This window comes from Odocoileus virginianus, chromosome 2 (assembly GCF_023699985.2).
Source record: "Odocoileus virginianus isolate 20LAN1187 ecotype Illinois chromosome 2, Ovbor_1.2, whole genome shotgun sequence".
Classification (NCBI taxonomy): domain Eukaryota; kingdom Metazoa; phylum Chordata; class Mammalia; order Artiodactyla; family Cervidae; genus Odocoileus; species Odocoileus virginianus.
In genome coordinates this window covers 78,670,170-78,683,816 of record NC_069675.1, presented here as the reverse complement: position 1 = coordinate 78,683,816, position 13,647 = coordinate 78,670,170, and the positions used below count along the sequence as shown (strand labels likewise).

The following is a 13,647-nucleotide window of genomic DNA, read 5'->3' as shown; positions in this document are numbered from 1 at the left end:
CCATTGTTCTAATCTGAAAAAATGGTGGTGGTAACACCTATCATGAAGGGATGGTGGTTGAGAGAATTGGGGATAATAGATGTACGTTGTTCAGTGAGTTCAGTAGCTCAGTAGTGTCTGACTCTTTGTGACCCCATGGACTGTAGCACACCAGGCTTCCTTGTCCATCGCCAACTCCCAGAGCTTGCTCAAACTTGTGTCTATCAAGTCGGTGATGTCATCCAACCATCTCATCCTCTGTCAGCCCCCTTCCCCTCCTGCCTTCAATCTTTCCCAGAATCAGGACCTTTTCCAATGTTCTTCTCATCAGATGGCCAAAGTATTGGAACTTCAGTTTCAGCATCAGTCTTTCCAATGAATATTCAGGACTGATTTCCTTTTGGGTTGACTAGTTTGATCTCCTGCAGTCAGGACTAAATAAAAAGTCTTATTATTTTCTCTGTTTTGTAGATGAAGACACAAGGTCAGGGAAAACTAATCAGTGGAAGTGCCTAGACTAGTACTCAGGCTACTGGACGTGGGTGCTTCTTCCTCTGTCCATCCACACCGGATCACTTACCAGATGGTCTGGATTCCAGGCACAGCACCTAAGGTAGCTGTTGTCACGGAACAAATGCTAAAAGAATGCTTGCCTTGGGTTTAATATGGCCCAAGAGGACATTGAAAACCAGAGGAGTTAAACACAACTCCTTAGAAAACACCTAATTTCAAGTTCCGAGTCTGTGGTGTCAACGTGTCCCAAATCTCACTGGTCTGTGGACCAAATCTCATTGGTGGACATTGGTCTGTAACTGAAGATATACATGCTATGATGCTGTCTGCTGGATAAGTCTTGGAGGTGGAGGGTCCTATATCTGACACTGTGGAGTGGGACATGCCTTGCTACCAGCAAAAAAAAAAAAAAAAAAAGAGGAATGATCAAATGTCAAGCAGTGTCAAAGAAAGACCACTTGCTTACCAGATTACATGATTATTTGCTATGTGGATGTATAACAGAAGGAAATCAGTGTAGTTGCTAGTTCTATTTAGGCAGGCACATGGTTGATAGGCGCCAGAGGACCTGTGTACTACATATGCAGTTTAATCCTTGCAGATGCACAGCCCAAAATTCAAGTAAGTGAAAGCATCATATGGACCCAAGAAAGTGGGGACCACTGGCTCATCTGTTGACTATATGGCTAAAGAACATAGAAGAACCCAAACTTCTCCCCAAAGAAACAAGAACAAATATTTCATCCACAAACAATTTTCCCTTGAGTCTTTGAACACAAAAATCCATGCAACTTCAGAGGGGAGCACGTCAATATTCCCTTTCTGTGTGTTGACAGTGCAGATAACGTCATTTCACCATACATCTCATTCTTTTGACCTTCCTGAGGCCCTCTGCCCTCTCTGATGAACAGCTGGTGGGGCCACGGAGTTCATGGTAGCCCTCCGTGTTACCTAACCCTATTGGCCAATTATTTAATCTCCTGACCTGAGTAAACAGTACAGGAAGCAGGAAGCTGAATTCCCTTTGGTCAACTCTCCAGCCAGAGAGCTTACTGTGAATTACACTGTTGCGGGGTGGGGGCGGTGCGCGAAGGGTGGTGCAGAGTGGCAGAGGAAAGCTGTGCATTTGCTTGCTACACTTTTGGAAACTTTTGCTCTACCAGCACCTTTCTTTTGGTAGTAAAATATACGCATAACATAAAATTGATCATTTTAGCTATTTTCAAGGCACAAAGCAGTGGCATTAAGTACATTGCCACTGATTTACAACCATCACCACCATCCATCCCCAGAGCTTTTTCATCATCCTAAATGGAAACTTTGTCCCCATTAAACAAAAACTCCCAATTTCCAGCCCCTAGTAAAGTCTATTCTACTTTTTCTATGAATTTGATTGTTTTGAGTATCTCATATAAGGAGAATCATAAAACATTTGTTCTTTTCTTTTTGGCTTAATGAAAACTTAACATGAGGTCTTCAAGTTTTATCCATATTGTAATATATGTCAGAATTTCGTTCTTTCACAAGGCTGACTAATATTCCATTGGGTGTGTACACTACATTTTCTTTATTACCAGAACGTTTTTACCACCTACTATCTGTCTAGCTCTCTTCTAGGCACAACTGGTGTATCAGTGAGGAGACTAATGAGATATATTTAGCATTTAGATATTCCCCAACTAATTGATGAGTAAATCAATATGCTACTAAATTATGGTGGTGATAGGGTTAACAGAAGGAGACATTTCTGAGGATGGGTCTAATCAGAGATTTGGAAAGTGACCATAAATACACAGTTTCCTGTGTGGTTATTGATTCTCCCTTGTAAACTCTTCTTTTTTTATGTTTGTGTACTTGAGCAGGTGGACAGAATGTTGAGTTAACTGACCTGTGTCAATTTCCCTTCTATTTCTAAACAGTTTTCTTATTGGTCTCCTTATTTTGTACCCTGAGGTTGGTGCCTCAACTTCATTATCAGCTTTTCTTACTGTCATCGGCTATTTTAAAAACATTTTTCTCCCTATTGAGCCGAGTGTCTTTGGGGATGAGGCAAAGTAGAAAAAGTATACCTTGTCTGTTATCAATCTGTCAACTTGATTTCCTTTTGTTTGAAGTTATTGATAAATTACACCCAACCCTCCCTCCCCCATCCTGCCCTTCCGTCATCTCTCCATCTCTCCTCTCCGCAGCCCCTTCTCTTGTCCACTTGGCGCCTCTGGAGCCAATGGCTCAATATCTTCTGTGGGTGCCCTTTCCCTCTGGGCACAAAGTGACTAAGCAGAATGTGATCTGAGTTCTCTGGGTTTTTCTTCTCCTTTTGTTGCTTGTTATCCTCAAGATTTGGTGTTAGTAATATTTTGGATGTCTCATATTAGTAGAGACGTAAACTGATGAGTGAGGGTTTGTGATATTACAACAGTTTATTAATTTTGATTTGTAATGAAAAAAATCTTTCAAAGAGTGAGCATAACATACAAGGCTGGTCCTCTTCCCCAGGAACATTCCAGTAGTACTCAACTAACTTCTATAGTCCCTTATATACACCAGCCGTTTCCTCTCTCTTTGCCTTTGCCCAATGGCTCCGTGACCTGGACGTTTAAACAAATATGCCATGCGTCTTTCTGCCGTGTCACCGCTAAAGCTTTGCTGCATGCCTTTGTTTAAACGTCTGCCTCTCCCTCTTGATCTGAGCTCTTCCAGAGCAGGGACGGATGCACAACAATGAATAAGTCACCATCCTTTGGCTCAAGCAGCTGACAGTGACATGGGAAGAGAAACGTATAAAAAGACAACTACAAAACGAAGCTGCGAGGAGTATGTTTTGGAGGAAGAAATAATTGAGTGTACAGAGCAGGACTAAGTGACAGGGAGCGTTTTTAATTAGAGACTGAAAAATAGGAAAGATTTGTAGGTGGGGAAGAACAGGGGCAGGGTGGGCATTTCAGCCGGTAGTAACAGCATCTGCCAGGCTTCCCTGGGGGCTCAGTGGTAAAGAATCCTTCTGCCAGTGCAAGAGGTGCAGTTCGATCTCTGGCTTGGGAAGATTCTCTGGAGAAGGAAATGGCAACCCACTCCAGTATTCTTGCCTGGGAAATCCCATGGCCAGAGGAGCCTGATGGGCTGTAGTCCGTAGTGTTGCAAGAGTCAGACACGCTAACCATTAAACAACAGCCACAGCATGTGCCAGAAAGTGGAAAGTGCATTCAGAAAGTGTCACACTGCCTGGTGGGGCGAAAGAAGTGACCTGGGAGTTGAGGAAGGCTTGGATTGCCATCCAAGTCATCACTGTTTGCTCTGGGGCAATGGAGAGCCACTGAGGGCTGTGAGTGGCTGCAGTCCCCGTGTGCCTCAGGAAGGTTGGCCCTGGGGGAGAAGGCAGGGAGACTGAGGCAGAGGCTCTCGAGACAGAACCGATGAGGGATGATGAGGGTGGGTGGAGACCAGGAGCAGGACGGAACTTTGGGCCCTCCCGTGAGTAAGAGTTGCCCGTGGCTGTGTCAGTGGGCGGGAGAAAGTGGGTGAAGAAGCACTTCTGCACCAACGGGGCAGTTGCCAGAAAGTTGCCCTCGCAGGCCCACTGTGTATTGTTCTCTGTCACAGTCTGCTTTCTGTTACACAATGCACCAGGCTGACCCCCACCCCACAGACTCGGCCCCAGGGGCCTTTGGCGGCCTCAGTCCTTGGGCCTGTGACGGGGCTGCTGGGCTGACAGCCCCCTTGACCAGCCCCTCCTTAGTCTCCTTGGGTGGGTGGGCTCACCAAGGTCGCTGAGCCTCTGGTGGGGCTTCTGCTCCTGCTGGAGACGGAAGAGGTGCAACTGTAGGCAAATCAAGGCAGATCACAGTGTGAGAAGCGCTCTTCCCCACCCGATCATTGCCTGGGGACAGTCATTTACCCAGTTTACTGATCTGCCCTGTAAGAGAACAAGATTCTGGCAAAATAAAAAGCGCCGGGAAGAGATGGCTCAACGTTGAAGAAAATAAACAGAAATGGTACCACTCGGCCCCTAATTGGGCCCGCACCTCCAGTACTGATGTCAGGCTCCTCTCATCTATGTGGTCTTTAAGGGTTGGAGAAAGAGGTCAAGAAAAGGGGCTGCCCCCAACTCCCCGAGTTCTGAACAACTCGCAAGTGAGAAGAGCCCTGAGTGTTACCTCGAGCCATTCAGTCCAGCCTGGGGACTGGGCGGGTCCAAGGAATCAGGTCCTGGTGTCTAGGCCAGCCAGAGCAGAACACACAGGAGCGCAGTGTGTGTATGTGTATGCATGTGATTGTGTGTGTATGTGTGTGTGTGAGTGTGTGTATGTGTGTATGATTGTGTGTATATGTGTGTGTGATCATGTGTATGTGTGTATGTACGTGTGTGATTGTGTGTGTGATCATGGGTATGTGTGTATGTACGTGTGCGATTGTGTGTATCTGTGTGTGGTTGTGTGTGGTTGTGTGTATATATGTATGTGTGTGATTGTGTGTATCTCTGAGTGTATGTGCATGTGGTTGTGTGTGTGATTGTGTGTATGTGTGTGTGATTGTGTCCATGTGTGTGTGTGGTTTTGTGTGTGATTGTGTGTGTATATATGTGTGATTGTGTGTATATATGTATGTGTGTGTGATTGTGTGTATGTGTTTGTGATTGTGTGCATGTGTGTGTGATTGTGTGTACATGTGTGTGTGGTTTTGTGTGTGGGGTTGTGTGTATGTGTGTGTGATTGTGTGTATCTCTGAGTGTATGTGCATGTGGTTGTGTGTGTGATTGTGTGTATGTGTGTGTGATTGTGTGTATATGTGTGTGTGATCATGTGTATGTGTGTGTGATTGTGTATGTACGTGTGTGATTGTGTGTATCTGTGTGTGTATGTGTGTGGTTGTGTGTATATATGTATGTGTGTGATTGTGTGCGTATGTGTGTGCGATTGTGTGTGTGTGGTATGTATGTATGTGTGTGATTGTGTGTGTATGTGTGTGTGATTGTGTGTGTGGGGTTGTGTGTATGTGTGTGTGATTGTGTGTATCTCTGAGTGCATGTGCATGTGGTTGTGTGTGTGGTTGTGTGTGTGTGATTGTGTGTACATGTGTGTGTGTGGTTTTGTGTGTGATTGTGTGTGTATATATGTATGTGTGTTTGATTGTGTGTGTGTGTGATTGTGTGCATGTGTGTGTGATTATGTGTACATGTGTGTGTGGTTTTGTGTGTGATTGTGTGTGTATGTGTGTGCCATTGTGTGTGTGGTATGTATGTATGTGTGTGATTGTGTGCGTATGTGTGTGTGATTGTGTGTGTGTATGTGTGTGGTTGTGTGCATATGTGTGTGTGATTATGTGTGTGTATGTGTGTGGGGTTGTGTGTATGTGTGTGTGATTGTGTGTATCTCTGAGTGCATGTGCATGTGGTTGTGTGTGTGATTGTGTGTATGTGTGTGTGATTGCGTGTGTGTGGTTGTGTGCATGTATGTATGTGTGTGGTTGTGTGTGTGTGTTGAAGTGGGGAGGTGGAAGAGACCGCTTCTTGAGCTACTGTACGTTTGGGCCCCCACTTTGGGACCCAGTCTGCCTCGGATGCGGAGGCAGGGTGTGGGCACAGCGCCCAGTGGCTGGAGGAGGGCAGCTGCCGGGACCCCCCGGTGCTGAGAGGCAGCAGGGCCCAGGGAGGACTTCCGTCTACAGCCAGAGATGCCCCTGAGAGTTGTGGGGGGCAGAACCTCCAAGTCAGGACAAGAGCCTGGTTCTCCACACGGGTACGTGGGTTCCTCCAGGACCACTCTGGCAGACGCCAGGAGCCCTCCCCTCCACCGACCAGTGTGTCTGCAGTGAACAAGGAGGCAGCATGTACCACTGCGCCCCATGGGGCTTCTGGGTGTTGGAACACAGCCGATGCGGTAGGGAGTCCCACCCTCCTGAGCCCCCATCCCAGGTGAAAGCAACGGTGCCTCATGTGGAAGGTGGCAGCTTACAGGCTCTTCCCACTATGCCAATCAACAGCGGTGCCCCCACAGCCGGGCGACAATTTCCATCTTCAGGAACGTAAGGGATTTAGCCCAGGTTCGGAGAGCTAATATAAGTGGTAAAGCAGGCAGCCTCATCCAGGAGCTTCCTCCAGAGCCTGACTCTCAAGGACTTGTGATGAGCAAGTTGAATGAAGTAAAAGCACTTTGTAAACGAAAATGCGCTGAACAGAAGTGGCTGTCATCATGAATATGAAGGAAATCGGAGGTGAGCCTGTCTGAGCAGTAGGTGGGAACAGCCCTTGCTTGGTGCACTGGGGCTTCACGCGGTGGGTAGGTGGGTGGGAGACAGAAAGCCTGTCTTCCGCTGTCTTCCTCTAATCTTTTGGCCTGAGTCAGAAATGTTTGTTTTGGAAGCCGAAGGACCAACCTTGTACCAGTTGAGACGAGCCCACCGCTGGACAAAAGGCAGTGCACTCAGACCCCTCAGCACGCAGGAATTCGTCCTGTCACCTCTGTGTACCATCCATAACCCTAAAAGACGGCCCTGTCATCTTATCTGGCAAGTGGGGTTTTAGCAGTCCCTTCATTAAACCCGGAGAACAAAGGCGGCTGGGTGAGGGTCCCGGAACGTCCAAACACGCTGTCACCCCGAGTGTGAGGCTGAGGCTGCCCGGGGAGGGCCGGGCGCTGTTTACAGATGGGGAAGATAACCGCAGAGGAAGGTCGTGGAGTCTTCTCTTCCATACCCCCACCCCGGGCGGGGGTGTCCTGACCACCCTTGATGCTCCAGCTGGCCTGGGGGCCCTTCGAAGCTCCTGACGGAGGAATGCAGGACCCCCACCTTCACGGCTTGGGAGAGAGGAGGGGGATGGATGTGGAGGCAGGGAGCCTGCAGGAACCAAGAATGGGAATTGACAAGGGCACAGCCATTTCTGCTGAGGGCAGAGAGGGTGAAAAATGGGAACCAAAGCAACAGATAGCAGTTGGAATCGTCTCCTCTGAGCCAGAGTGTTCTGAGAAATCTCTGTCTTGTGCTCCACCCAGCTAACCCACTCCCCCTGGAAAAGCAGTCCCCTTTCATCAGAGGCAAGTGGCTACTCAGAGGCTGCTTGGATGCCTCCAGTGATGGGGACCTCACTCCTCCAAGGAGGAGGGGTCTGTTCCTTTTGAGGGCAGCTTGCCCAGAAAAACCTCCCCAGAGCTGAGTTCTGTCTTCTGGCCTCTGTGTCGGCAAGTTGAATGTTTACCTTGGATTTGTGCTTGTAAGACACTCCCAGCAGAGACACTCTCCAGGGGATGAATTATTATTGCTATTCTCACTACCACCGACACTCATGATAGCCATCATCATTATTAATGATAACATCTTGCACTGAGAAAGTGCTTCTTCCTTTTCAAAGCACTTTCACACCCAAGAGTTTATTTGCTTATTCTAACAGTCCCAGGAAAAGGGCAAGAATTTACCTCATTTTTTTCAGATAAGCAAACTAAGTCTTGAAGAAATGAAGCCACAGGTACAGGCAAGGAAGGGGGAAGGTGGGACCAGGCTTCATGTGTCCTCACTCTTAGCTTGTGATGCTCGACTCGAAAGTAGCTCTCACCATCTCTAGATATGTATTCTTGAGGGTTGACTTTGTGTTTAGTACCATTTCAAAGAATCATATCTGCCCTGAAGCTTGTGGCACTCCTGTTCCCACCTCTTAATGAATAGGCGTTGTTTTAAGACTCCAATTCAATATTAGAAACATGTTTGAATTTAAAAAAATTATATTATTGAAGTATAGTTGATTACAATGTCATATTAGTTTCTGCTGTATAACAGAGTAAGTCAGTTATACATACACATATATTCACTCTTTTTTAGATTCTCTTCCCATATAGATCATTACAGAGTATTGAATAGAGTTTTCTGTGCTATTCGGTAGGTTCTTATTAATTATCTATTCTATATAGGTAGTGTGTACATGTATTTGAACACTGGAAAAGTTTGTTTTGAGAGGTAGTGAGGTCCCTGTGCCTGGAGCTGGGAGCACATGAGCTGATTAAGTGTAGGTATGATAAAGGGCATTTAAGGAACAGTTCAGTGGTTGGAGTACAAGATATCAAGTTACTTTTAAGTTTTAATGGCAGGAAAACTGCCATTAAATGGCTGGGAAAACTGTCCCAGGCTCTACGACTTGAGGACTAATGCAGGAGTGTCGATTTGGGATACAGTGATGTGTGTCAGAGCAAGACAGAACCGTCGCTTCCAGCTCAGGCCTACCGGCCTCTGGACACTTTGTGGTTTGTTCACAGTCTCTTTGCAATCAGAGTGACCCCATGCAGACCTACCCTCTGCTTCCCTGTGGATGCCACTTGTCAAGGTGACGTTTGTTTCCATCCACACCTTCCTACAGTCACTGCCCTGTGATCAGCAAGGTACCCACAGCTCAGACAAGCTCTCAGTTCACCCAGGGGGCCGGCAGAGGCTTCTCCCTCTAATAGCAGGTGGTCCAAGCGAGGGCTTCCTCCTAGGCTGGGGTGCTGAACCCCCCTTTCTGGCATCAAGCAGTAGTTTCCCTCGGCCAACCCTGCCTGATGCCATTAAACTTTTCATTTGGGATTCCAGATGAGTAATATCTCTATATCAATAGAGGGAGGAGGACCCCTTCCTCACTCAAGAGGATGCCCCAAAAGTGAGGAAGTCCTCTCGGATACATGCGGAGAAGAGCAGGAATGTTCCTAGCCGGGAAACTGGGAGGGCATTTCGAGCAGAAAGAACTTAAGCAGAGAAGAGACATGAGGGAGCCTCCATCCCTGAGGACAACAGGCAGAGAGGGGATGGCTTGTCTCAGCCAGGTTCCCTCAAATGGTGAGGGGCTCTATGCAGGAGGGGGCGGGGATGTGCCAGCCAGTCCCTTGTCTCGCCTGGAGGTTTGGGGACTTGGGTTGGAATTTCCACCACATCAGGAAATAAGCCCCTTCTTGGGAGAGATCACAGGAGCTGGTGGGAAAGGAACTGGGGACATTAGGCTGAATATTACTTCTTCCGATAAAAAGGCGTTGGCTTAACCTTTCTGTCTTCTGCTTAATCACTTTCAGAGGCTCATTAGACCTTGAGGAAGTAAACTTTCAAACTCAAACCACATGCTGTCTACAAAGAAGAGAAGCCCCCCGACTCACCACTGCCACAGTGAAAGACACGTGGGTTCTGAACTTGGAGCCTTTCCTGTCGAGGAGAGGCTGCCCACTGGGTATCCGCATTGCTCCGAGATCCCCGAGCATCGTGGTCAGAGCGCAGCTGGGGAGCGCAAGAGGATGGTGTTGGCTGACGTCACAGAACAGGCCGTGTGCCTGGTGCTACTCCAAGTGCCCTGCATCCATTAACTCACTTAGCCTCACCCGGAAGTAGGTACTATCATTACCTGCCTGGCGCAAACCACGACCTGGAAATGTTCAGGAACATGTTTTAAATCATATGTGGCAAAACGGCAAAGCCAAAGGCCCGAATGCTTTGGTTTGCAGCCTGGCTCTGCCTTTGACCGGCTGTGTGACTTTGGGCAAGTTACTTAGCCTTGCTGAATGAGTTTCCTCCCTTGTGAAGTGAGCCTAAGGATCACACTTGCCTACAGGGGAAAGACCGAAGATTGGGTTTACTATGGACCTGACACAAGGCCTAGAACACAGCAGTTGTGTTCGCTCAGTCGTATCCGACTCTTTGCGACGCCATGAACTGCAACACCCCAGGCCTCTCTGTCCATCACCAACTCCCTCAGTCCACCCAAACCCATGTCCATTGAGTTGGTGATGCCATCCAACCATCTCATCATCTGTTGTCCCCTTCTCCTCCTGCCCTCAATCTTTCCCAGCATCACGGTCTTCAAATGAGTCAGCTCTTCACATCAGGTGGCCAAAGTATTGGAGTTTCAGCTTCAACATCAGTCCTTTCAATGAACACCCAGGACTGATCTCCTTTAGGATGGACTGGTTGGATCTTCTTGCAGTCCAAGGGACTCTCAAGAGTCTTCTCCAACACCACAGTTCAAAAGCATCAATTCTTTGCTCAGCTTTCTTTATAGTCCAACTCTCACATCCATACATGACTACTGGAAAAACCATAGCCTTGACTAGATGGACCTTTGTTGACAAAGTAATGTCTCTGCTTTTTAATATGCTGTCAAGGTTGGTCATAACTTTCCTTCCAAAGAGTAAGCGTCTTTTAATTTCATGGCTGCAATCACCATCTGCTGTGATTTTGGAACCCAGAAAAATAAAGTCAGCCACTGTTTCCACTGTTTCCCCATCTATTTGCCATGAAGTGATGGGACAGGATGCCATGATCTTAGTTGTCTGAATGTTGAGCTTTAAGCCAACTTTTTCACTCTACTCCTTCACGTTCATCAAGAGGCTCTTTAGCTCTTCTTCACTTTCTGCCATAAGGGTGGTGTCATCTGTATATCTGAGGTTACTGATATTTCTCCTGGCAATCTTGATTCCAGCTTGTGCTTCCTCCAGCCCAGCATTTCTCATGATGTACTCTGCATATAAGTTAAATAAGCAGGGTGACAATATACAGCCTTGATGTACTCCGTTCCCAATTTGGAACCAGTCTGTTGTTTCATGTCCAGTTCTAACTGTTGCTTTATGACCTGTATACAGGTTTCTCAGGAGGGAGGTCTGGTGGTCTGGTATTCCCATCTCTTTCAGAATTTTTCACAGTTTGTTGTGATCCACACAGTCAAATCCCTCGAGGCTCAGCCACTAAGGAGTCTGCCTGCAATGCAGGAGACCCAGGTTCAATCCCTGGGTTGGGAAGGTCCCCTGGAGAAGAAAGTGACAACCACTCCAGTATTCTTGCCTGGAAAATCCCATGGACAGAGGAGTCTGACAGGCTATAGTTCATGGGATCGCAAAGAGTCAGACACAACTAAGCGACTTCACTTTACACAAAGGCTTTGGCATAGTCAGTAAAGCAGAAATAGATGTTTTTCTGGAACTCTGTTGCTTTTTTGATGATCCAGCGGATGTTGGCAATTTTATCTCTGGTTCCTCTGCCTTTTCTAGAACCATCTTGAACATCTGGAAGTTCACGGTTCACGTAATGCTGAAACCTGGCTTGGAGAATTTTGAGAATTACTTTACTAGTAGTATGTGAGATGAGTGCAATTGTGTGGTAGTTTGAGCATTCCTTTCTTTGGGATTGGAATGAAAATTGACCTTTTATAGTCCTGTGGCCGTTGCTGAGTTTTCCAAATTTGCTGACATATTGAGTGCAGCACTTTCACAGCATCATCTTTCAGGATTTGAAATAGCTCATCTAGAATTCATCACTTCTACTAGCTTAGTTTGTAGTGATGCTTTCTAAGGCCCACTTGACTTCACATCCCAGGATGTCTGGCTCTAGGTGAGTGTGAGTGATCACACCATCATGATTATCTGGGTCATGAAGATCTTTTTTGTATAGTTCTTCTGTGTATTCTTGCCACCTTTTCTTAATATCTTCTGCTTCTGTTAGGTCCATACCATTTATGTCCTTTATTGAGCCCATCTTTGCATGAAATGTTCCCTTGAAATCTTTAATTTTCTTAAAGAGATCTCTAGTCTTTCCCATTCTATTGTTTTCCTCTGTTTCTTCGCATAGAACACAGCAGGTGGCTGCAAATTTAAGGAATGATGGAATAAGTAAGGTCCCACTGGGATGCCACCAAATTCACTGGGCTTTGTCCCTGAAAGCTGCTTGACATCGCTCTTCTCAGGAAGCACCAGGAACCCTCCTCTGCTATTTTCTTTAACCCTTAAATAGAACTTCCTATGTCCTTAGTGCTTTCTAGTCTATTATCCCCATTTTACAGATGATGAAACTGAGGAACAGGCAGGTCAAGCGGCATTCCCAAGGTCCCACAGTGAGGCAGCGATGAGGCTGGGATTCATATACAGATGGTCGAGGCATCCTTCACTACTGCGCAGTGTTGATGCCATCATGCTGCCTACCTACAAGCTTAGTTGCCTCCTCCATCAGGCTGTGAGTGCCTGGGGGCAGGACTTTGATGATTTATGCTGATTCCCCAATTCTTCCAGTAAAGCCTGCCCCAGAGTAAGCGAGCACTTGGAGACTGTATTTGTTCAACAAATGGGTCAATGAGCATAGTCAATGGAGACTTTCACACAAGCTAGGTTTCAAAGTCCTCAGGCAGACAACCCCGTCAGACAGTATTTTTCATGTAATTCTTTTTGGAAAAAAAAATCTTGCTGGCTGCTCCATTTCTCCCGAGTACATTAGCCTGACTCAAGGTCCCAGAATTTATTTCTCCTCTTTTTCTGACTGTGTCTGTCAAATTTTCTTTCTGTTAGTGGGTGAGGAGAGTGGAGAGAAGGTCACCCTTATGGAAGGCTCCACAGAGAAAGTGGTATTTGTCTTGGGCCCTAAAGAATGAACCATTTAGGTTTAAGGAAAGTCTGGTTAGACTTCCTTATGTATGGAGAGAATGCTAAGTCTTGAAACCAGAGGGTATACCTTAGGTGTTTCTTTTTTAATTAATTAATTTATTTTAATTGGAGGCTAATTACTTTACAATATTGTGGTGGTTTTGGCCATACACTGACATGAATCAGCCATGGGTGTACATGTGTCCCGCATCCTGAACCCCTTTCCCACTTCCCCCCCCCCCCATCCCATCCCTCAGGGTTGACCCAGTGCACTGGCTTTGAGTGCCATGTTTCATGCATCGAAGTTGGACTGGTGATCTATTTCACATATGGCAATATATATATAATTCAATGCTATTCTCTCAAATCATCCCACCCTTGCCTTCTCACAGAGTTCAAAAGTCTGTTCTTTATATCTGTGCCTCTTTTGCTGTCTCGCATATAGGTATTTTTTATCTTCTTTTTTGTTTTCTGTGTCTATCACAGACTATTCATTCACTATAACTTCTGTCATCATCCATCCACCCATCTATTCATCCATCTATCCACCCATCCACCTTCATCTATCCATCCATCTATCTACCCATCCCCCCTACATCTATCCATCCATCTATCCAGCCATCCACTTTTCATCCATCCATCCATCCATCCATAGAATATTTATTGAACTTGCATTACCCTGTGGTGCCTCAGAAGCACATTGAAGCCATTGAATGGAGGACCCAGAGACAAAATGTTATCTTATTATTGACACACAAGCATGTCAAGGTGCCTTAGAGCACAGTTTCAAGGCCAGGGAATTCCC

General features: G+C 46.5%; 1 long non-coding RNA gene across 1 annotated transcript in view; it reads left to right on the top strand.

The window, feature by feature from the left end:
* Window positions 1-10,713, top strand: part of LOC139037193 (uncharacterized) — a 41,193-nt gene extending 30,480 nt beyond the window's left edge. Inside the window, exon 2 of the long non-coding RNA XR_011490051.1 lies at window positions 9,519-10,713. This is a non-coding gene — a long non-coding RNA (uncharacterized lncRNA). The remainder of the gene's footprint in view (window positions 1-9,518) is intronic.
* The last annotated feature ends 2,934 nt before the right edge of the window (window positions 10,714-13,647 follow it).